General features: G+C 43.9%; 1 protein-coding gene across 1 annotated transcript in view; it reads right to left on the reverse strand.

Moving 5' to 3' along the window:
* Positions 1-21842, reverse strand: part of LOC139548132 (protein Aster-B-like) — a 152653-nt gene extending 130811 nt beyond the window's left edge. The window contains exon 1 of the mRNA XM_071357544.1: positions 21420-21842. The gene's annotated coding sequence lies outside the window, so the exon portion shown is untranslated. The remainder of the gene's footprint in view (positions 1-21419) is intronic.
* Positions 21843-25076: the final 3234 nt, after the last annotated feature.

Below are 25076 nucleotides of genomic sequence, written 5' to 3' on the forward strand. Positions count from 1 at the left end.
ACCTTTCCATCAAGGTGTGGAGACTAGGCCTGTGGTACCTGTCATTTGAACACTGCCTGTGAAACTCAGGCAGTGTGCTGTTGGTTGGCAGAACAGGCAACATTCAAACCACCTAGATGGACTTGACCGAAAAGTCCTTTGTGTCCCTGCACAACATGATGCCTTTGAGTGAGTGAATGAGTGAGTGAGTGAGTGAGTGAGTGAGCGAGAGAGAGAGAGAGAGAAGAGAAGGAGAGAGAGATCCAGGGAGACACTAATCATAGGGTCCTACAGGTGCTGTGTGGGCCACCACCATGTTGTGAATAATGTTACACAGGTCTTGTGACTGGGGGATTGAAGACATGATGGTTCCTCACTGCCCATGTCTGACAGGATTACCATCACACTCAGACCACAGGCATGTTCCTAAATTCAAACCGTGAGAGACAAAGTATAATAACTATTGTCACAAATTAACTGCTGAACTGTGACACTGGCTATTCAATGGTGAGAAGAATAAGCTCCTAAAACGTTTGAAATTGAGTTTCAAAGTAATATTCATGTCACGTTCTGACCTTTATTTCCTTTGTTTTGTCTTTATTTAGTATGGTCAGGGCGTGAGTTGGGGTGGGCAGTCTATGTTTGTATTTCTATGTTTTGCTATTTCTGTGTTTGGCCTGATATGGTTCTCAATCAGAGGCAGCTGTCAATCGTTGTCCCTGATTGGGAACCATATTTAGGTAGCCTGTTTTGTGTTGGGTTTTGTGGGTGGTTGTTTTCAGTCTTTGTGTGTCTGCACCAGATAGAACTGTTTCGGTTGTCACGTTTGTTGTTTTTGTATTTTGAGTGTTCACCTTTATTAAAACAAGATGAACAATTACCACGCTGCGCATTGGTCCTCCGATCCTTCTAACTTATCCTCCTCAGACGAGGAAGACGACAGACGTTACAATTCATATCTAAAAAACACCAGCACATAGACATCTCGGATCACATTAAAGGCTGGTTTACAGTCCGTCTATCGACATGTCTGTAGACAATTGTCATAGCGACATCAAACTTGTCGATGGCGTTATGAAAACGTATAAACACAAGACGACAGCCTCTTTATGACATCAGCAGCCCAGTACTTCAAATAGCATACGTTCTCTATTTCAACACTAATAAACCCAACCATTTAAAAATGAATTCAGTAAATGTCAACCTAGCAGTAAATGTCAACCAGAGTATAGCTGACAACGTCTTAACATTAGTTACTTTTTATTCAATATTACAGGAAAATAAACCCACATCAACATAATTATTTACAAGGTAATGGCAAGCTTGCATAAGATAGTTTACTACCACAGTGTGACGAAATAAAAGTGGGTAATTCTACCAGAGAATTTTAGAATTCTTTCATCATCTTGTCACAAGAGGGTTTGGTCTGGTTGCTGTGGCAGTTGGGTAACCACGACAATGGATGTTGCGACAGTTGCAAAGACTTATGCCCGCATTTTTTGTACTTGACGCACATATGTTTCGCTTTTCAACTAGCTAAAAGCTAGCTAGTTGGAGTCTGAGTATGTACTTCTGTTTGTACCACTGCATGGTAAAGCAACGCATGCAGTACACAGAACTACCGCAGCCTAGTGGGGCATCCCCAACATACTGTATCATTGCGGACGGCTCCATTGACAATTAATGACTTCCGTCGGAACGCAAAGAGTTTGATGCATCTGGTGGACATGAGGCGTTAAACTTTTTTCATGTCTGTGTGAAACTGACAGTTGCAGTGATGGTCTATAGACATTCCACCGGATTATAAATTAAATGTTGTTTTGACCAGTGACACTTGTCACATTCTAATTGTCTACAGACATGTCGTCAGACCAAGTATAAACTGGCCTTAAGTCTTTTAGTTCCTAAGACCCTGGCTTTAGATGCACTAATTACTGGGTAGAGGAATTAGAGGCTTCTGATTGCTCTGTCTATAATCCTAGCAGTCTCTTTCAATCTCCAAGGCCAGTGGAAGGGTAGACAAAGGATGGATGATGAATGGGCTTAATACCATTTAGACACATTCACTCTCTGACCCCCTAGGAATCACCATGGGCCAGTATGGTATTGGGACAAATCAAAGGAAATGGCACCTATTTGACAAAACCGGACAGGGTTTATGTAGAGAGAATACAAACAGAGATTAGTTAATTAAAGCCGGCGGAGAAACAGAAGACAATAGACAAGTGTTATTAATGTTATCAGAGGAATAGATTTTTAATTGTTTGGACTAGACTGACTGACTGAGTCAGAGAAGTCTGTGGCCACACACACACACCCCAGGGGTTCTTCCCTCACAGGAGATAATGACCAGATCATGAAGAGAGAGCGTCTAGTTTTCACAACTAGAATAGTTTAACTTTTCGATTGACAAGTCAACCATTTACAGTGCTAATGGGAGTGTAACTCATCTATCAGTGTGGTCATCTCTGAGTTAAAGTATAGTCTTCCAATAATTAGGAATATGAGATGAATTGCTTTGCATCATATCACAGGAAGGATGGTGGAGGAAGTCAGCAAGCTACTGTATCTACTCACCTTCAACCAGTATGTGTAAGAATGGATGAATAAGAAACTGTCAGCCTAATGTATGTGATAAGGTGCAACTCTTTCTGCTCTTATGTTAAATAGGGTATTTAAAACCGTCAATACAGTTACATAAGCTTATCCCCAAATGGCAAACCTTTAACTCTATTTCAACAGACAAATTTGCATCCGCTAAAGATGTTCTATTGTAATAACATCCAGCAATCATGGAGTTATTTGCTCACTTCATAATGGTACAAGCGCTGATTGTAAATAGTGAATTACACACACAGCAAATTGTCTATTCTATAAGGACCACCCCACTGCAGTAGATCTGGAGGATAAAACAAGCTATAATGATAAATGGGTAGATTACATGATGCATTTCTACCCCTGAAATGTTTCTTTACACAGGTGCCAAAAAGGACAACTCAGTGTTAGAATCCAATAAACCGTGCAGCAAACACGTCAATATCCTCATACTGGTCTGATGTGGTTCCTTTATGGACATCCAATGCTTTATGAGTGATGCTGAGTCTATGTGTTGACCTTTAAAACCTGGCTGCAACTCAACCATCTGTCAGGGGGCTGGTATTGACAGTATGCAAGCACACTACTGTCTTGTATGGCATCTAAGTGAAAAAACATAATCTTAACTGTGAGTGATTCTATAAACTGATTTGGTAGAGTCCATTGTTAAAGTAGAACTCCATTGCATGGTTCAGTATTACTGGCCTCCATGGTCTGCTGAAAAGAAGTACATATACTCTCTATTGAGTGGATAAAAGCACCCTTAAATGAGTAATATGTTTAGGCTGGCTGGAGAAGAAAGAGCAGAGTCAAATTAATAATGCAGCGTGATTGGTTGTTGTACCTGGAACTACAACACCTGGAATATTTCTGGCTAAAATGGATCTAAAGCCTCTGTTACTTTGTCCAGCATTTCCATTCAATATTATTTTTATTAGTAATAATAGCCAGAAATATTCCAGGTGTTTAAGTTCCAAGTACACCAACACCACTGCTTTTATCCATGAGGTGAACATTTTTATTTTATTAGAGACTTCTGAACCAGGGTTGTCATATTGTTAAGGAAACTGTTGACTGATTGTGTCAAAATACAGTCAACCTGACTCAAAATAATATTTGCTGGTGGAATAAACTAAATTGTGTTTTTCTAGTAATGTGAGCTGGATAAAGCATCCATTCATCATGATGTCACATATTTTGTCCCACACATTTCATATACAGTATATCACCATAGAAAATGCAGTAGGCTCACTCATATCACCTCTCCTCTGCTTATCAGTGAGACAGTAGGCACACTCATATCACCTCTCCTCTGCTTATCAGTGAGACAGTAGGCACACTCATAACACCTCTCCTCTGCTTATCAGTGAGACAGTAGGCACACTCATATCACCTCTCCTCTGCTTATCAGTGAGACAGTAGGCACACTCATATCACCTCTCCTCTGCTTATCAGTGAGACAGTAGGCACACTCATATCACCTCTCCTCTGCTTATCATGTGAGACAGTAGGCACACTCATATCACCTCTCCTCTGCTTATCAGTGAGACAGTAGGCACACTCATAACACCTCTCCTCTGCTTATCAGTGAGACAATAGCACACTCATATCACCTCTCCTCTGCTTATCAGTGAGACAGTAGGCACACTCATATCACCTCTCCTCTGCTTATCAGTGAGACAGTAGGCACACTCATATCACCTCTCCTCTGCTTATCAGTGAGACAGTAGGCACACTCATAACACCTCTCCTCTGCTTATCAGTGAGACAGTAGACACACTCATATCACCTCTCCTCTGCTTATCAGTGAGACAGTAGGCACACTCATATCACCTCTCCTCTGCTTATCAGTGAGACAGTAGGCACACTCATAACACCTCTGCTCTGCTTATCAGTGAGACAGTAGGCACACTCATAACACCTCTCCTCTGCTTATCAGTGAGACAGTAGGCACACTCATATCACCTCTCCTCTGCTTATCAGTGAGACAGTAGGCACACTCATATCACCTCTCCTCTGCTTATCAGTGAGACAGTAGGCACACTCATATCACCTCTCCTCTGCTTATCAGTGAGACAGTAGGCACACTCATAACACCTCTCCTCTGCTTATCAGTGAGACAGTAGGCACACTCATAACACCTCTCCTCTGCTTATCAGTGAGACAGTAGGCACATTCATATCACCTCTCCTCTGCTTATCAGTGAGACAGTAGGCACACTCATATCACCTCTCCTCTGCTTATCAGTGAGACAGTAGGCACACTCATATCACCTCTCCTCTGCTTATCAGTGAGACAGTAGGCACACTCATAACACCTCTCCTCTGCTTATCAGTGAGACAGTAGGCACACTCATATCACCTCTCCTCTGCTTATCAGTGAGACAGTAGGCAATACTTCCATTAAGCAGCACATTTAGATAATTCCAGTCGACTTGTTTGGCAGTCCTTGTATCAATGCCTAAAATACACTGCCTTGAAAATGCAGTCTGCACTTGCCTGCACCAACTTGTGGCACTGATCCAAGTCTAGATAGAGAATAGAGTGACACCAAGCTATCATAAGCGGAAGTGAAAAGCATATTTTCTCAAAGCAGACAATGTTATATATGTTTTTGAGCAGTGAGATAAATGTGTTTTCAGCATATTGTTTTACTCTCTGTATCAAACTGCGGTACTGTATCAAACTGTCAAAGTTATCTAGTTGTTTACTCAGAGTATGCACCAGCTGAGACCACACGATACAAACCCCTTCATACGACAAAATGTTTCAGATTACTTGACTATGCCTCACCAGCATATAACATTGAATTCCCAATTGTACTGCCAATGCAGCAGCAGTATATTTTCAGCAGCCATTGTTAATGCCAATGGTGAGCCAACAGTAAGCTTTAAAGGTAACACCTCCCATTCACCTTGAAGAGCTGTCATGGTCCATAAAAGGTGAACAGATGACAGCCTGCTCCATTGTGCCCTCATCATGCTCTGAAACTCAATTAATTGACAGTACAAAGACATTAACAGCTCAGACTAGGAGCCAGGAGGACAAGTGTGGTCCCCATCCATCCCCCTTCATAAATCTGCCAGAATGCGTTGGGGCACAGAGGACACTGGCCACCAGCCAACCCACCATCCTGCCAGGTGGAGGTAAACACACTTAATGGTGCTGGCTGGAGAGGATGACAAACTGCTACTCTTTTGCTCTTTTCAAATGGTGGCTAATTTCACAAAATGAAAGCTGTAGCAGAAATACAGTATATGCAAATATATTACTGTACGCTGTAAGCTATACTAGGTAACACTTGATTTGTTTTTAGGTTTGTATGTGGGCAAATTAAATCAATTCCCCAGCAAATAATGGATTTTTACCCATTCCCACAACAAGAAATCCATATGAGGGCTATGTTGTATATAAGATGCTAGACATCAAAGCTGTTCCCTGTTCCATTTTTACCCACATTTGAGTGACATCCATCTATCTATAGATATGAATTTGTTCATTGAGGTGTCATGCCTCATTAACATCGAGAGTTAATTTCACATGTCAAAGCCTGAACTATTTAAAGAGATTGCATCACTACTGGAACCATTAGCACCATTACCTCAGGCACACTTTGTTTAACAATCTACAGTATGTCAAGTGGACTATCACTATAGTCAACATGGTTAATGACAAAAAAAGCAATCATCTCTTTCGCTTTACAATGGCCTTCCAAGTGGGAATACTTGGATGTGCCTGGGTGATTTGCTACACTTTCACAGATAAAGATTTCACCTGCTATGGAGCAGGAATATGACTAATAACCGTGTATGATCTTAATTAGTCTAAATCAGCATTTTAAATAGGGTGCTTCAACAAAGCATGACATTCAAAATAACTCTTCCCCATTGATTCCCCCATGGGATAATTTAGTGGCTCCTTTTCGAGTTTAGAGCTTGGTGATGAATAATTGTTATCTATTCTTTATCCTGCAGGCTCTCCCCATTGAATGAATAATTCATATACAGAAAAATGCATTCTATGGGAAATCATAGGTTGATCACGACTCAGGGGTGATCTAGCTATTATTGTTCATTCTGTATTAACCAGACAAATAGGAAATAAATGTACCAAACATAGGACATAGTCAAATACGAACATCCTGTGAGACATAAGCAGTGAGGATAGGACCTTGAATATGATAGAGAAGTATTGACATGAGAGTGAAGAACATCAAACATACTGAGACAATACTGTACAGTAGTTAAGAAGAGGTACTCCAGCAGTTTTTCATTCCGATTCTTTGTTCAGATCTTTGTTCAACAACAATTCAGAGTTGACAACAACAATTCAGAGTTGACAACAACAATTCAGAGTTGACAACAACTTCAACTCTTGGTAGAGTTAAGGGGTGTATTTTAGTCTGTGCTGTAAACAGGTTCAATGGGTTCAGTAAACAGTTCTACTGAAGCTGTATTAATGAGCAGTTGGAACTAGCTCTATGGCTGACAGTATCTAATAGCTCAACCTGTCTCAGAGCATTTTGTATTATTCTGTACTTAAATCTGAGACACTCGATTTAGTATGATATGTTATGTTTAGTCTGGTATGTATTAAATTGTGGATGTCCATCACCCATTTCGTATGGTATTGTATGTCACGAATTACAATTTGTGTTATATGTTACGAATTTACAAAATGTACTATATGTTATGAATGTGATGTGTTACGAATTCTAGCTAGGTGGCTAGGTGGCCTATGTTAGCTAGCTGGCTAACATTAACTAGGCTAGGGCTTAGAGTTAGGGGTTAAGGTTAGGGTTAAGTTTAGGAGTTAGGTTAAAAGAGTTAAGGTTAGGGTTAGGGGGACATGCTAAGTAGTTGCAAAGTAGCTAAAAAGTAGTAAGTAGCTGAAAAGTTCCTAATTAGCTCAAATGCTAAAGTTGTCCCTGATGAGATTCAAACGTGCAACCTTTGGGTTGCTAGACATTCGCATTAGTTACCACCTACTTCCTTTATGACACTTCAAGAAGTTAGCATTCCATATTAATGTCATTGTGGTACCGTCATTTCTCTGTTGGTCTAAGTACCATTTAAATCAAGAAGAATGATTTTGTCGAAATGTAATGGTTCTGAATTCGATGAGGTGGCAAATGGCACAGCTAGGAGTAATAGCACTGACCTCTAGAGGCTACTGTTTAATGGCTTTGAGATTAGAATGTCTGATGTGTTGGCAAGCTGTCAATCCAGCAATTATTGTACGTATGAAATCATGACTTTTGTACAGCACCACTGGAACAGCAAGCTCCATGTCAACTAGAAAGATGCATTCAATCAGAAGATAATAATGTTGAAGATGAACTCATGTACGTCACAGAATATAAAAAAATCACAATGGAGGCTAGTTTGTGTGATCCGCTAACCACACTGAACTCTCAGAGGAAATCCTGAGGTAGATTTCCCATTCCCAAAGTGAACACTCAAACTCTCAGTTTCTTATTTGGAGAGTTTAATTTCTAAAAGTGGAAGAACTGCGCCACAAGCTTAGAGAGGACCTGCCGTAAACTTGCAGTAAGCTTCATGAAATTGTAAAGGGAATGAATACATGACCAAGAGTGTGTTTCAGTGGTTACTTGGAGGCATGCTCCATTTCTGTGTGGGGGTGATGGGGTAATCTTGGACTGTTGTGTGGCAGCCAAAAGGGTTAATCGAGGTAAACGGCATGACCCAATGTTGCCACCACCAGTCAGTCACCATAACAACCAGCATCTATCCCGAGGCTTAAAACACATTGAAATTGTCAGAATATTTTAGCCTCATAATTACCAGACTGATTACCGCTGCGCTATCAAACATTCATGTAAGCTTGTGAGATCATGCAGCTTGCCTGAGAACAATTAGGTGTGAGATACACCTCATCTAAGTATTCTGAGTTTTCCACTAACAAGCAGAGGCACAGGTGTGGCGACATGTCATGGGAATTAAAAATAATTACAAGAATGGAATATTCTGTTTTTATTGTGAGAGCTCTGGGGAGTAAGATATCCAATGTATTTACAGTATTATATACAGTATGACAAATATACTTGAGAAAACAACTATGATAGTAACAAGCATATCAAGGTTTATAGACATGGCTAGAAACATGATTGTAAGAGCATAGTTTCTCCTGCTCTGACAATCATGGAGAGTTTTTTATGTTTTCTTATTGCACTGCTTTTAGGAGATTTAAGCATGGATATAATGATGAAATAGTAAACTGTGGCAAATGCCGATAGCATAAGAGCTCTGGTTTAGACAGGGCTTTTCTCTGAAGCATTGATGGAACTCCCTGATACAGAAAATCATAACACTAACTATTCAATTCATCCAGCCAGACGTATCAACTACACATCCGGTCACTGCCAGGGAAGGATGCCTGAGATGGTTGGGATGCACCTCATTACCCATGTGGATGACATGGAAGCATCAGTGTACACAGATAGGAAAAATATATAATCATCACTACACTACATCCAAAACTGTAGCTGCCTCTGCTGAGTGAACCAGCCACCTCTAATCAAATACAATACCATTTACACAAAGCTGTAACAGAGAGGTCACTGTGTCTGTATGGTAGTAATTGTGCTGGTCAGGCAAGATATGATCTGTAAATCCAACATATAATACACAATCTAAAGAGGTGAGAAAATGTATGGAAATTCTTATTGAAAAGGACTTATGTCGTCCCTGGTGTTACAGTCAGTATTGCAAGACCAAAGTCGATAAGGCAGGATACCCAAAAAAAGTACCAGATGCATGGTAAAAAGAATGCTGAAAACTTAAAAGAAGCTAAATAATATTCCACTCTTCACGTGATGGCAATGGCATTTAATAAAGAGCAGAGTAAAGTTAACTCAGCATGCTTTCATCAATACAACTCCAGCAAACCTGGATTATTGTAACACCTATGTCAATACTAGCAAAGCATGTCAGTTATGCTTGAGCTGAAACCACTGCCTTTGATTTCGTATTTTCATTATGGCTGACAATGTGATTAACAAATTAACACTAATATACAATGCTCTCCGACATGGTGAATTACAAAAATGAATTATCCTACATCAAGCCGTCACTGACCACTGACTGCAGCTTATTAGATTCACTGCTCGAAAAGTAATGCTATGGAAATTGTGCTGATGTTTATCATGGGTAAGTAGTCTTTATGGATGTTAATACTGGCTCAGTGCTGCAATATTACTCATTACCAGTTTTTATTGTATTTATTTTATTTAACCTTTATTTAACTCAGTGAGTCAGTGAGAAAAACATCTTATTTCCAATGACGGCCTACCAAAAGGCAAAAGGCCTCCTGAGGGGAAGGGGGTTGGGGGGGGGGAAAGATATAGGACAAAACACAAATCACGTCAAGAGAGACACCACAACATTACATAAAGACAGTCCTAAGACAACAACATAGCATGGCAGCAACACATGACAACACAGCATGGTAGCAACACAACATGGTAGCAGCACAAAACATGGTACAAACATTATTGGGCACAAACAATGGCACAAAGGGCAAGAAGGTAGAGACAACAATACATAATTCGAAGCAGCCACAACTGTCAGTAAGAGTGTCCATGATTGAGTCTTTGAATGAAGAGATAGAGATAAAACTGTCCAGTTTTACTGATTTTTGCAGCTCGTTCCAGTCGCTAGCTGCAGCGAACTGAAAAGAGGAGCGACACAGGGATGTGTGTGCTTTGGGGACCATTAACAGAATGTGACTGGCAGAACTGGTGTTGTATAGTATGTGGAGGATGAGGGCTGCAGTAGTATCTCACACTGCCCTAACCCATCTGGACAAGAGGAATACCTATGTAAGAATGCTGTTCATCGACTACCGCTCAGCATTTAACACCATAGTACCCTCCAGACTCGTCATTAAGTTCGAGACCCTGGGTCTCGACCCCGCCCTGTGCAACTGGGTCCTGGACTTCGTGTCGGGCCGCCCCCAGGTGGTGAGGGTAGGTAACAACATCTCCACCCCGCCGATCCTCAACACTGGGGCCCCACAAGAGTGCGTTCTCAGCCCTCTCCTGTACTCCCTGTTCACCCACGACTGCATGGCCATGCACGCCTCCAACTCAATCATCAAGTTTGCAGACGACACTACAGTGGTAGGCTTGATTTTCAACAAAGACGAGACGGCCTACAGAGAGGAGGTGAGGGCCCTCGGAGTGTGGTGTCAGGACAATAACCTCACACTCAATGTCAACAAAACAAAGGAGATGATCGTGAACTTCAGGAAACAGCAGAGGGAGCACCCCCCTATCCACATCGACGGGACAGTAGTGGAGAGGGTGGAAAGTTTTAAGTTCCTCGGCGTACACATCACGGACAAACTGAAAAGGTCCACCCACACAGACAGCAGCAGCAGCGCCTCTTCAATCTCAGGAGGCTGAAGAAATTTGGCTTGTCACCAAAAACACTCACATTTTTACAGATGCACAATCGAGAGCATCCTGTCGGGCTATATCACGCCTGGTACGGCAACTGCTCCGCCCACAACCGTAAGGCTCTCCAGAGGGTAGTGAGGTCTGCACAACGCATCTCCGGGGGCACACTACCTGCCCTCCAGGACAGCTACACCGTCCGATGTCACAGGAAGGCCTAAAAGATCATCAAGGACAACAACCACCCGAGCCACTGCCTGTTCACCCTGCTATCATCCAGAAGGCGAGGTCAGTACAGATGCATCAAAGCGGAAACCGAGAGACTGAAAAACAGCTTCTATCTCAAGGCCATCAGACTGTTAAACAGCCATAACTAACATTGAGTGGCTGCTGCCAACATACTGACTCAACTCTAGCCACTTTAATAATGGAAAAACTTATGTAATAAATGTATCACTAGCCACTTTAAACAATACCACTTTATATAATGTTTACATACCCTACATTACTCATTTCATATGTACATACTGCACTCTATACAATCTACTGCATCTTGTCATCTTGATGTAATAAATGTATCACTAGCCACTTTAAACAATGCCACTTTATATAATGTTTACATACCCTACATTACTCATCTCATATGTATATACTGTACTCTATACCATCTACTGCATCTTGCCTTTGCCGTTCGGCCATCACTCATTCACATATTTTTATGTACATATTTTCTTATTCATTCCTTTACACTTGTGTGTATAAGGTAGTTGTTGTGAAATTGTTAGGTTAGATTACTTGTTAGATATTACTGCACGGTCGGAACTAGAAGCACAAGCATTTCGCTACACTCGCATTAACATCTGCTAACCATGTGTATGTGACAAATAACATTTGATTTGATTTGAGATAAGGGGGAGTGAGGCCTAAGAGGGTTTTATAAATAAGCATCAACCAGTGGGTCTTATGACGGGTATACAGAGATGACCAGTTTACAGAGGAGTATAGAGTGCAGTGATGCGTCCTATAAGGAGGCCGAATGGTAAAGAACATCTAGCCACTCAAGAGCACCCTTACCTGCCAATCTATAAATTGTGTCTCCGTAATCTAGCATGGGTAGGATGGTCATCTGAATCAGGGTTCGTTTGGCTGCTGGGGTGAAAGAGGAGCGATTACGATAGAGGAAACCAAGTCTAGATTTAACCTTAGCCTGCAGCTTTGATATGTGCTGAGAGAAGAACAGTGTACCATCTAGCCATACTCCCAAGTACTTGTATGAGGTGACTATCTCAAGCTCTAAACCCTCAGAGGTAGTAATCACACCGGTGGAGAGAGGGGAATTGTTCTTACCAAACCACATGACCTTTGTTTTGGAGGTGTTCAGAACAAGGTTAAGGGCAAAGAAAGCTTTGTTGTAGAACATTTAACATAAAATCCGGGGAGGGGTCAGCTGAGTATAAGACTGTATAATCTGTATATAAATGGATGAGAGAGCTTCCTACTGCTGAGCTATGTTGTTGATGTAAATTGAGAAGAGTGTGGGGTCTAGGATCGAGCCTTGGGGTACTCCCTTTGTGACAGGCATTAGCTGAGAGAGCAGATGTTCTGACTTTATACACTGCACTCTTTGAGAGAGGAAGTTAGCACACCAGGGTAAAGACCCCTCAGAGACACCAATACTCCTTAGCCGGCCCACAAGAATGGAATGGTCTACCGTATCAAAAGCTTTGGCCAAGTCAATAAAAATAGAATCAAGGGCAATAGTGACATCATTTAGGACCTTTAAGGTTGCAGTGACACATCCATAACCTGAGTGGAAACCAGATTTCATACCAGAGAGTATACTATAGACATCAAGAAAGCCAGTCAGTTGATTATTGACAAGTTTTTCCAACACTTTTGATAAACAGGGCAAAATAGAAATTGGCCTATAGCAGATAGGATCAGCTTGATCTCCTCCTTTAAATAAAGGATGCACCGTGGCTGCCTTCCAAGCAACGGGAACCTCCTCAGAGAGGAGAGACAGGTTAAAAAGGTCAGAGATAGGCTGGGTGATGATATTTTGCAACCTTAAAGAAGAAAGGGTCTAAACCATCTGACCCAGATGTTTTTCTGTGGTCAAGTTTAAGGAGCTCCTTTAGCACCTCTGACTCAGTGATCGCCTGCAAGGAGAAACTTTGTAGCAGGGCAGGGGGAAAAGAGTGAGGAGCATCGTGGCTAGTCGCATTAGAAGGGGTGGGAGATGAGGAAATATTGGATGGGAAGGATGCATGGCTGAGTCAAATAGGAAACTGAGAATACATTCATGAGACAGGTGATCAATTGTACTGAGAGCATTTTCCTGGGAAGCAGAGAGACTGTGCTATTGTTCTGATATTGGTGAGGCAAGAGAGAAGAAACAGATGAGATTATTACCAATACAGATGAATGAAGGAAACTACTGTGGATGGGATGGTGTGGTATAAATAAGCCTCCCTCAAACAAAATAGACCCATATCTATATATGACAATATCAGGTCTAAACATGAATGCACAGATTTTTTAAAAATTGTTTTTATTTTTTATCAAAAGTTTAAACCTCACAGACAATTTACTAATGTTCACTGTTCCCAGATACTACAGAGCTGTACAGGCAGATGTTTACCAAAAAAACATAATACAAATCTATTGATTATTTCATCCAATCCTCCTCATCAAACTCACAAGTATTGTTCTCTGACTCAACATGACGGTGTTACTTTCCTTGTTGAACTTTGAGAGGTACATGATACCATTTAACATATTTAGGAAATTCCAGTAACTGTTTATCTGACCCATGGTTAAATTAGTGCCTTATGACATTTTCCTCTTGGCAGTGAGAGACTGAATCGTCACTTCATTAACAGACTGACACCAAGGTTGCAGTGAATATTGTCATGGGTTGGGTCTTCAAGAATTTGTGCATTATTCCTATTTGACACAAGGGATCCTCTTTACTGACGCTTACTCATGTCTTGCTGATCTTTATGGTTGTATTGCTTACGTCTGTTTATCTTTAAAATAAGATACAAAATAAAGGAAAGGTTAAAAAAAATGTGGCTAAAAATAGCCAAAAAACTGGTCCTACAGATTATACAATGTATGACATTTAACAAGATAGACCTAGCTATTCTCTGGAGGATTCAGCCTAGTCCTGGTTTTCAATGGGACGTAAATCACGATAACCGATATTCTATCCACTACGAAAGGCTAAAGTCTGCTTTTACAACTCATTACGAAGAGTCTGAGCCCAATATCCCAGATCTGCCCATTAAGCTGGACATGGGTGAAAACATGAAACACAGCAGGTTTTCCTCCACTGCTCAGACCCCCGGTGGATTACCAACTCACATACTTTGTCACCCTGGCTGGGAGAATTGGCACCTAGCAGGGGAAGGCAGTGCTGTGCAGCACGTCTTTTACGAAATCTACAGTTAATAATGAGAGGATCAATGGGGTCTAGATGAATGGAGAGAGTGACCCAGAGGAATGCAGGAGGAGGATGTTAACCATCAATCATGATTCAGTGGAATTCAATGAAAACCTAAAATAGAACAAATAAAAACCATCAGATGCAGAAGAAAAAAGGCTGAAAAAAAGAGACCAAACTCCACATAGCTCCAGATTGTAATGTCTATGCCTTGAATCTGCACTGTCTGCATGTTTCAGTGTATTTCCCATATGCGTGACGTCCAGCTGGTACTCAAGTCTGCATGAAGGAGGTGGCCATGCTTTTGCACTCACGTCAAAATGAATAATGTGAACTGGATGAGACGTATCAATGCATATTTGTCTTGATTTAAGTGCTAATGCATAGCAGTGATGTAAAGCCATCTGTCACGACTTCTGCCGAAGTCGTTGCCTCTCCTTGTCCGGGCGGTGTTCGGCGGTCGACGTCACCGGTCTTCTAGCCATCATCGATCCATTTTTTCATTTTCCATTGGTTTTGTCTTGTCTTCCCACACACCTGTTTTCAATCCCATCCATTACCTATTGTGTATTTAACCCTCTGTTTCCCTTTATGTCTTTGTCAGAGATTGTTCGTTGTCAAGTGTTGTGTTGATTGTGTATAGGTGTGCGACGGGTCTTCGTACCCAGATTTGTTTTATGTTTTTCCCGTGAGTGTTATGGAGCAGATTACTGGGACTTTAATTAAAGTACTCCATTCTACACTCTATTTGACTCTCCTGCGCCTGACTTCCCTGCCACTTATACACGCCACTGTGACAGAATCTCTGACCAAAAAATATGAAGTCAGCAGGAGAGGACACGACGCCCATGGAGGTGGAAAAGCGCGTTATGGACCAAGCGAAGGAGATTGACTGTTTGAGCGCCGTCATGGATCGCATTGTCCAGAATATGGATCGCTGGGAGAGACAGGGAGTTTCTCCAGCGCCTCCACTGCCACAACGGGGATTTACCTTTAACGCGTTTTCCCCACCTGAACCTAACAAAATCCGTTTACCCCTACCCACGGGTTACAACGGTGATACTGCAGGCTGCCAGGGTTTCCTCCTTAAACTGAACTTATATCTGGCCACGGTCTCCCCAGTACCATCCGACCGGGAGAAGAGTTCCGCCCTCGTCTCATGCCTCACCGGGAAAGCCCGGGGAGTGGGCCAGCGCTGTGTGTAGAGAGGAGAATGCGGCGTTGGACCATTTTGAGGAGTTCACCCTTTATTTCAGGAGAGTATTCGACCATCCTCCCGAAGGAAAAACGGCGGGTGAGCTCCTCTATCATCTGAGGCAGGAGACGAGGAGTGCCCAGGAGTTTGCTTTGGAGTTTAGGACCTTGGCTGCCGGCGCTGGATGGAGCGACAGGGCCCTGATCGACCATTACCGTTGTAGCCTACGCGAGGACGTCCGTCGGGAGCTGGCCTGTAGAGACACCACCCTCAACTTCGACCAGCTGGTGGACATGTCCATCAGGCTGGACAACATGCTGGCTACTCGTGGACGTCTAGATCGGGGTCTGGTTGTTCCATCCTCCCGCACCCTCTCTCCCGAACCAATGGAATTGGGAGGGACGGTGCGCTGGGAGACCGGAGGGGGTTCCCGCTCGAGCACCATCTATGGTCGCAGAGATCACACTGCTGGTCGGTGCCGGGTTGGTTCCTCTGGGAATGGAGAAGGCAGGCAGGGCACTCTGGCATCACCCCAGGTGAGTAGGCACCATACTCACCCAGAGCCCTCTGCTGCACTTATGTTTGTCTCTGTCACTTTTCCGGATTTTTCCCTGCATTCCCAGTATAAGGCGCTAGTAGATTCAGGCGCGGCTGGGAATTTCATTAATAAAAATTTAGCTCATAGTTTAGGGATTCCTATTGTTTCTGTGGATATGCCTTACCCTATTCATGCCTTAGATAGTCGACCAATAGGGTCAGGGTTTATCAGGGAGGTCACCGCACCTGTGTCTATGATAACGCAGGGGGGTCACAAGGAGAAGATTAGTCTTTTCCTTATTGATTCCCCTGCGTATTCTGTGGTGCTAGGCATACCCTGGTTAACTTATCATAACCCCACTGTTTCTTGGCCACAGAGGGCTCTCACGGGGTGGTCGCGAGAGTGCTCAGGTAGGTGTGTAGGGGTTTCCGTTGGTGCTACTACGGTGGAAAGTCCAGACCAGGTCTCCACCGTGCGCATTCCCCCAGAATATGCCGATTTGGCACTCGCCTTCTGTAAAAAGAAGGCGACTCAATTACCACCCCATCGACAGGGGGATTGTGCGATAGATCTCCTGGTAGACGCTGCATATCCCAGGAGTCACGTGTATCCCCTGTCGCAAGCGGAGACAGTGGCTATGGATACATATATCTCTGAATCCCTGCGTCAGGGGTTCATTCAGCCATCCATTTCACCCGCCTCTTCGAGTTTCTTTTTTGTGAAGAAGAAGGATGGCGGTTTACGCCCGTGCATTGATTATCGAGATCTCAATAAAATCACGGTAAAATATAGTTACCCGCTACCTTTGATCAATACAGTTATGGAATCAATGCGCGGGGCACGCTTCTTCACAAAATTGGATCTCAGGAGTGCGTACAATCTGGTGCGTATTAGGGAGGGTGATGAGTGGAAGACGGCATTTAGCACCACCTCAGGTCATTATGAGTACCTGGTCATGCCATATGGGTTGATGAATGCTCCATCAGTCTTCCAATCATTTGTAGATGAGATCTTCAGGGACCTGCACGGGCAGGGTGTAGTGGTGTATATCGATGATATTTTGATATACTCCGCTACACGCGCCGAGCATGTGTCCCTGGTGCGCAGGGTGCTTGGTCGCCTGTTGGAGCATGATCTATATGTCAAGGCTGAGAAATGCTTATTCTTCCAACAATCCATCTCCTTCCTAGGGCATCAGATTTCCACTTCAGGAGTGGAAATGGAGAGCGACCGCATTACAGCCGTGCGTAATTGGCCGACTCCAACCACGGTAAAGGAGGTGCAGCGTTTTTTAGGGTTTGCCAATTACTACCGGAGATTTATCCGGGGTTTTGGTCAGGTTGCAGCTCCCATTACCTCACTGCTAAAGGGGGGACCGGTGCGCTTGCAGTGGTCGGCCGAGGCGAATAGGGCTTTTGGTCAACTGAAGGCTCTGTTTACCTCGGTGCCTGTGTTGGCTCATCCGGATCCCTCTTTGCCATTCATAGTAGAGGTGGACGCATCCGAAGCTGGGATAGGAGCAGTGCTCTCTCAGCGTTCGGGTGTGCCACTGAAGCTTCGCCCCTGTGCTTTCTTTTCGAAGAAGCTCAACCCGGCGGAGCGAAACTATGATGTGGGGGACCGAGAGCTGTTAGCTGTCGTAAAAGCCTTGAAGGTGTGGAGGCATTGGCTTGAGGGGGCTAATCACCCTTTTCTCATCTGGACTGACCACCGCAATCTGGAGTACATCCGGCAGGCGAAGAGACTAAATCCTCGCCAGGCAAGGTGGGCCATGTTTTTCACTCGTTTTGTGTTTACGCTCACTTACAGACCAGGCTCCCAGAACGTCAAGGCAGACGCATTGTCTCGGCTGTATGACACAGAGGAGCGGCCCATGGATCCCACTCCCATACTCCCAGCGTCGTGTTTGGTTGCGCCAGTAGTGTGGGAGCTGGACGCGGACATTGAGCGGGCGTCACGTGCAGAGCCCTCTCCTCCTGAGTGTCCAGCTGGTCGTCTGTACGTTCCGTCTGCTGTCCGCGACCGATTGATCTATTGGGCTCACACGTCACCCTCCTCTGGTCATCCTGGGATAGGTCGGACGATGCGCTGTCTTGATGGGAGGTACTGGTGGCCCACTTTAGCTAAGGACGTGAGGATTTATGTTTCCTCCTGTTCGGTGTGCGCCCAGTGCAAGGCTCCTAGACACCTGCCTAGAGGTAAGCTTCAACCTTTACCTGTTCCTCAACAGCCGTGGTCGCACCTGTCGGTGGATTTTTTGACGGATCTTCCACCTTCACAGGGTTACACCACGATCTTGGTCGTTGTGGATCGGTTTTCGAAGTCCTGTCGTCTCCTCCCGTTGCCCGGTCTCCCTACGGCCTTACAAACTGCAGAGGCCCTGTTTACACACGTTTTCCGGCACTATGGGGTGCCTGAGGATATAGTGTCTGATCGGGGTCCCCAGTTCACATCAAGGGTCTGGAAGGCGTTCATGGAACGTCTGGGGATCTCGGTTAGTCTTACCTCAGGTTTTCACCCCGAGAGTAATGGGCAGGTGGAGAGAGTTAACCAGGATGTGGGCAGGTTTCTGCGGTCCTATTGCCAGGACCGGCCGGGGGAGTGGGCGAAGTTCGTGCCCTGGGCAGAGATGGCCCAGAACTCGCTACGTCACTCCTCCACTAACCTTACTCCTTTTCAATGTGTATTAGGGTATCAGCCGGTTCTGGCTCCTTGGCATCAGTCAGACCGAAGCTCCTGCGGTGGACAATTGGTTTCGGCACGCTGAGGAAACCTGGGAGGCAGCCCACGTCCACCTTCAGCGTGCCATAAGGCGCCAGAAAATTGGCGCAGACCGTCGCCGCAGTGAGGCCCCGGTGTTTGCACCAGGGGACAGGGTCTGGCTCTCGACCCGAAACCTGCCCCTCCGCCTGCTCTGCCGGAAGCTGGGTCCGCGGTTTGTGGGGCCGTTTAAAGTCCTGAGGAGAGTGAACGAGGTATGTTATAGGTTACAACTGCCCACTAATTACCGTATTAACCCATCGTTCCATGTGTCTCTCCTCAGGCCGGTGGTGGCTGGCCCGCTCCAGGAGGCTGAAGTGCGTGAAGTTCCTCCACCTCCTCTTGACATCGAGGGGGTCCCGGCGTATTCTGTTCGATCCATTTTGGATTTGAGACGTCGGGCGAGGGGCCTTCAGTACCTCGTGGACTGGGAGGGGTACGGGCCGGAGGAGAGATGCTGGGTTCCGGTGGAGGACGTTTTAGATCCTTCCATGTTAAAAGAATTCCACCGCCTCCATCCGGATCGCCCTGCACCTCGCCCTCCGGGTCGTCCCCGAGGCCGGTGTCGACGCGCTGCTAGAGCCGCGCGTCAGGGGGGGGGGGGGGTAATGTCACGACTTCTGCCGAAGTCGTTGCCTCTCCTTGTCCGGGCGGTGTTCGGCGGTCGACGTCACCGGTCTTCTAGCCATCATCGATCCATTTTTTCATTTTCCATTGGTTTTGTCTTGTCTTCCCACACACCTGTTTTCAATCCCATCCATTACCTATTGTGTATTTAACCCTCTGTTTCCCTTTATGTCTTTGTCAGAGATTGTTCGTTGTCAAGTGTTGTGTTGATTGTGTATAGGTGTGCGACGGGGTTTCGTACCCAGATTTGTTTTATGTTTTTCCCGTGAGTGTTATGGAGCAGATTACTGGGACTTTAATTAAAGTACTCCATTCTACACTCTATTTGACTCTCCTGCGCCTGACTTCCCTGCCACTTATACACGCCACTGTGACACCATCAAACTGTATGTCATTTTTGACCTCAGCCAGTGCCAATGATATGACACATGAATACAGCCAACTGTTGTCTGCGCCCTTCAAATATATCTGAAGAATTATTAGAGAGGATATGAGAGTAAAAACGGCTCTATTTTATGGACTGTTTGCAGGGCTATGAAGGAACACATAAGAAATCTAAACTGGTAACTCAGACGTTCTAACACACAGAGAGGAGAGAGAGAGAGAAAGAAATTCCTCTAATGCAACGCCAGATCTCAATATGTTTCCAGCAGACTTCTAAGCAGAACAAAAGTACGTCTAGACATGCAAGGCAGCTTTGTTTGAATCCAGCCCTAAATCAAATGAGGTAATTATCCTCTTAGTTATTTGTCCATTTTACGCCTCATTTCAAGTAATCCCTTTGCTTCAGTCACACTTCTGTTTAATAATCTATGAGATTATTCCTGCTCGTTATGACGAATGTTTTAAAGTAAACTGTTCCACGTAAAGTATTCAATTAGAGACCTCTATGTTTAACATAACATATCATTATTTCTACCAGAAAAGATGGTTATCAAAATGTGACAGAATCATTGAGTGCTCTCTGATCTTAGAAGTATCTATTTGATGCAATGAAGGGGTAATTTGTTCACTCAAGAGCTACCATTGTTTAGTAGTTCAATGTAACTTTTTCAACAATTCAACCTCAGGCTCTTTACAAATCTAAAGCTAAATTGGTGATCTTGTGTATTTTCCATTGACTTGAACAGTACTAGAATTCAAACAGACCCAAAATGTGCAACTACAATCATTCCCCATCTCTCCATCTAACATTCCCCATCTCTCCCCTACCTACCGCACATTATGTTCCATGTACACAACCTTAATCAGACTTGTTCCCCTCTTGGGGCAGAGATCATTATACTGTATTCTTACACATCACTGGCTATTATTGCTCAGGGACTAATAGAAATGAGAAGGCGAGGAAGGTGCAGGGACAACGTCTTTTTCCACAGTAGGTGTGTGCCTATTCAGGCAGTGGCAACCAGCAGCATCATTTTGCTTGACAACAGACGATTGATAAAAGGTGCAGGTGGATGCAGACTCTAGAGGAAAGTGCTCACCATAGGGTGCTCTCCTCAGCTAAACTTCCATTTATTACACTACATCACCTAATTTATGTAATCGAAGGTTAGTGACCAAACATGCATCTCCTGCCAAATGAGAAAATGAACTGAAGAGTGCAATGAACCAACAGAAAATCCCTCAAAGGTGACTGATAACATATCGATGAAGTGATGATAAACTACCACTAGCCTGTAGTATGATGACATAGTGATCTGACACTGAACTTGTGCTCATTCATTTTAAACACATAGTACAGTAGTTCCATTCACACCCATTCATACAAGCACATTCAAAGCATTACAGTACAGCATGTACAATACATGTATGTATACTGTAGACCTAAGCTTCGCTAAAGCAAGGTAGGAAACATACATTACCTCAGAGCACAAAAGGGCAGTAGCTGGGTTAGAACCAAGGATCATGCCATCTGTCAAACAGTTGGGCTGCATGGGAAGTGGGACCAATTCACTCCTCTGCTCTCCTCTCTTCCTGTTCTTTCCGCTCTGCTTCACTACACTACAAAACAGAGAGCAGCTCCACTCCAAGTGAAGGGAATCCTCTGTCTGAAGCCCATTTAAATTCACACAAGAGAACCTTTCCTGGGAATTGTGACGTGTTAAGACGTCCCTTGGTTTCTCTCTCCTTCGCTCTCTTGCTTTTGATTTGCTCTCTTTCTCTCACTCTCTCTCTCGCTCTTGCTCTTGCTCTCTCTCGCTTGCTTTTGATTAGCTCTCTCTCTTGCTCTCTCTCTCTTACTTTATATTTGCTCTCTCTTGCTCTCTCTCTCTCTTGCGCCCTCTCCCCTACTCTGTTCTTCCTACTGCTCCCTCTCCCCCACTCACTGGTGTTCTTTGTCCTCCACTCCCTCTTACACAGAAGCACAAGCGTACACATACACACACACACACACATACACAAACACACACACATCCACACTGTTGCGTGCAAGTTAGCCCCTGTCAGTGCACAGTGAAGCGTATGTAGAAAAGACAGAAGTGCACTCTACACACCTCTCTGAACTTCTGTGGAGGTCTTATACACTGTAGACTACTAAATAAACCACAATTCTTATGCCTGAAATCTATTTCATCATTACATGGCTCACCTATTCCAGAGGATGGTTTTAGCACCTGAATATATTCAAATCTGGACTAAACCCGTTAAGTAACAATGCTATTAGTATCACTGTATGGGACTCAGTAATAGGGGAGACCTAGGCTGTGACTTAGTATTAGGTGTAATGAATAAAAGAACCAGCTACCCAGAATGAGTCATCATGACTGATACATTTGCATGTCCCTCCATTGTCATGTGTAAATTGGAGTCAAAAGTATGTGGACACCCCTTCAAATTAGTGGATTCAGCAATTTCAGCCACACCAGTTGTTGAAAGGTGTATACAATTGAGCACACAGCCATGGCAATAGAAACATTGGCAGTAGAATGGCTTACTGAAGAGCTCAGTGACTTTCAATGTGGCACCGTCATAGGGTGCCACCTTTCCAACAAGTCATTTGGTCAAATTTTTGCCCTGCTAGAGCTGCCTCGGTCAACTGTAAGTGCTGTTATTGTGAAGTGGAAATGGCTAGGAGCTACAACGGCTCAGCCACAAAGTAGTAGTCCACAAAAGTTCACCAAACGGGACTGCCGAGTGCTAAAGCGCGTAGCATGTACAAATCGTCAGTCCTCGGTTGTAACACTCTCTACGGAGTTCCCAACTGCCTCTGAAAGCAACGTCAGCACAATAACTGTTCATCGGGAGCTTCATGAAATGAGTTTCCATGGCCGAGCAGCTGCACACAAGCCTTGGATCACCATGCAATGCCAAGCACAGGCTGGAGTAATGTAAAGCTCGCCGCCATTGGACTCTGGAGAAGTGGAAACGTGTTCTCTGGAGTGATGAATCACGCTTCACCATCTGGGTTTGGCGGATGCCAGGAGAATGCTACCTGCCCCAATGCATAGTGCCAAATTAGTGCCAAGTTTGGTGGAGGAGGAATAATGGTCTGGGACTGTTTTTCATGGTTCGGGCTAGGCCCCTTAGTTCCAGTGAAGGGAAATCTTAACGCTACAGCATACAATGATATTGTAGACGATTCTGTGCTTCCAACTTTGTGGTAACAGCGAGGTGAATACAGAAATTGTTTGTCGAGATCAGTGTGGAAGAACTTAACTGGCCTGTACAGAGCCCTAACCTCAACCCCATCAAACACCATTGGGATGAATAGGAATGCAGACTGCAAGCCAGGCCTAATCACCCAAAATCAGTGCCCGACCTCACTAATGCTCTTGTGGCTAAATGGAAGCAAGTCCCCGCAACAATGTTCCAAAATCTAGTGGAAAGCCTTCTGTTATAGCAGGAAAGAGAGACCAACTCCATTATTTTGGAATTAGATTTTCGACAAGCAGGTGTCCACATACTTTTGGTAATGTAGTGTATGTGTTTATGTGTGTGGATGTATATGATGTGCGTGATGTATTTTTGAAGGGATGCTCCAGTAATGTTATATTTTGAGACTGGACCAATAATGCATAACAGAAGAAAACGGGGGGTTTATTTAATCAGTCTTGGTGGAAGCTCACCCCCAACCACATCCCCACTCTTTAAGGGGATAACAGTGGGAGAGAGAGGGAGGAGATAGGAGTGAGAGAGGGAGGGAAAGAGCTAAGAGCTAAAAATAGCTCTGGGGGTGAGCTGAGCTGTCTAGAGGTTGGTGGGAAGGGGTCTGCTGTCAGCTAAGACCATAAAGGTGTTCCACCTCAAAATGCACAAGAAAGAGGATTTCGACACTCAGATTGTTCTGAAATGGTTTCTGTAGTTAGAAACCGATAACATCAGGATTCCTGAAACATTATTTTGTTGAAAGATCATTTGAACTCTGAGAAATTAAGGTCATTGATTGCACCCAAATTGCCCATTTCAAATGATAGGATTCATATAATGTTCAATAAATATAGTACCCAACATCCGAATTTGGACCGAACCTCTTCTTAACAATGTTTAAGTTGAGGAATCCAAATAATGGGTCAAAAGCCACCCCCGGACACTCCCCAAAACCAAGCCCACCCCAACGGTCAGTGCTATCCAGAAGCCTTGGGATGTCCCTACCCTTAACCCTAACCTCTAACCCTTACCTACCCCTAACTTTAACCCTTACCTTAACCCTTTTAAATTTCTACTTCACGGAAGTCCCAAGGATACCGGATAGCACGGACCCCACCCCAATGGCCAGTATACAGCATCAGCTTTCTTTGAAAAATGTTCACACACGTTCTCCTCTTAAGTACTGTGTATCTCTATGAAGCTACCAGTATTCCCAAACCCAATGGTAAGGATGAGACCTAGAACATGTTGTGCATAGCAGTGATGACCATACACACAGTCATAGAGCAATACCTCATGTAATACTGAAAAACACCAAAAAATTCACATCAGAAATCTTTCACAAATCAGTTAACCAAATAGCTTTGTTGTTCCTCTTGCATTATGTAATTGAAGGCTTATTTAAGAAGGCAGCAGAGTAGCTATCACTGTCACACTTTTCCAGTGAACTCCCCTAGGGTAGGGGTACACACTGCATGTATTGTATTGCTTGGATGAATCACAATGTCCCCACACAAATATGCTCTGCTCTCTGAAGGTAATCTCGCTAAGATACAACACACACCAGTCTATTTAGATCTGACCTAAGACAAAGTATGTGTTATTACCGCAACTGAGAGACGATCACAACAAGATAAAAAAACTGAAAAGTAGCTGGACCTCCTAAATGTGATAGCTGCCTCAACATAGTTTCAAGAATTAAACATGTCAAATTCTCTATGATTAACATTCCTGAGTGGAGGAAGTGAAGCTGAAACACAGACTGCTTTGTGATTCAAATTTAATTACTGCAGGTCTAATCTTTGGATTAAACATAGTTGGGTCCGTCTCAGGCAGAGACAAATGTTATCTTTGAGGTACCATCAATCATGCTGCCAGCAAGCAAAACAGAGAGTCCAAAAACAATCTAGATAATTAGGATACTTCAATCC

This window comes from Salvelinus alpinus, chromosome 21, assembly GCF_045679555.1.
Source record: "Salvelinus alpinus chromosome 21, SLU_Salpinus.1, whole genome shotgun sequence".
Taxonomy (NCBI): Eukaryota; Metazoa; Chordata; class Actinopteri; order Salmoniformes; family Salmonidae; genus Salvelinus; species Salvelinus alpinus.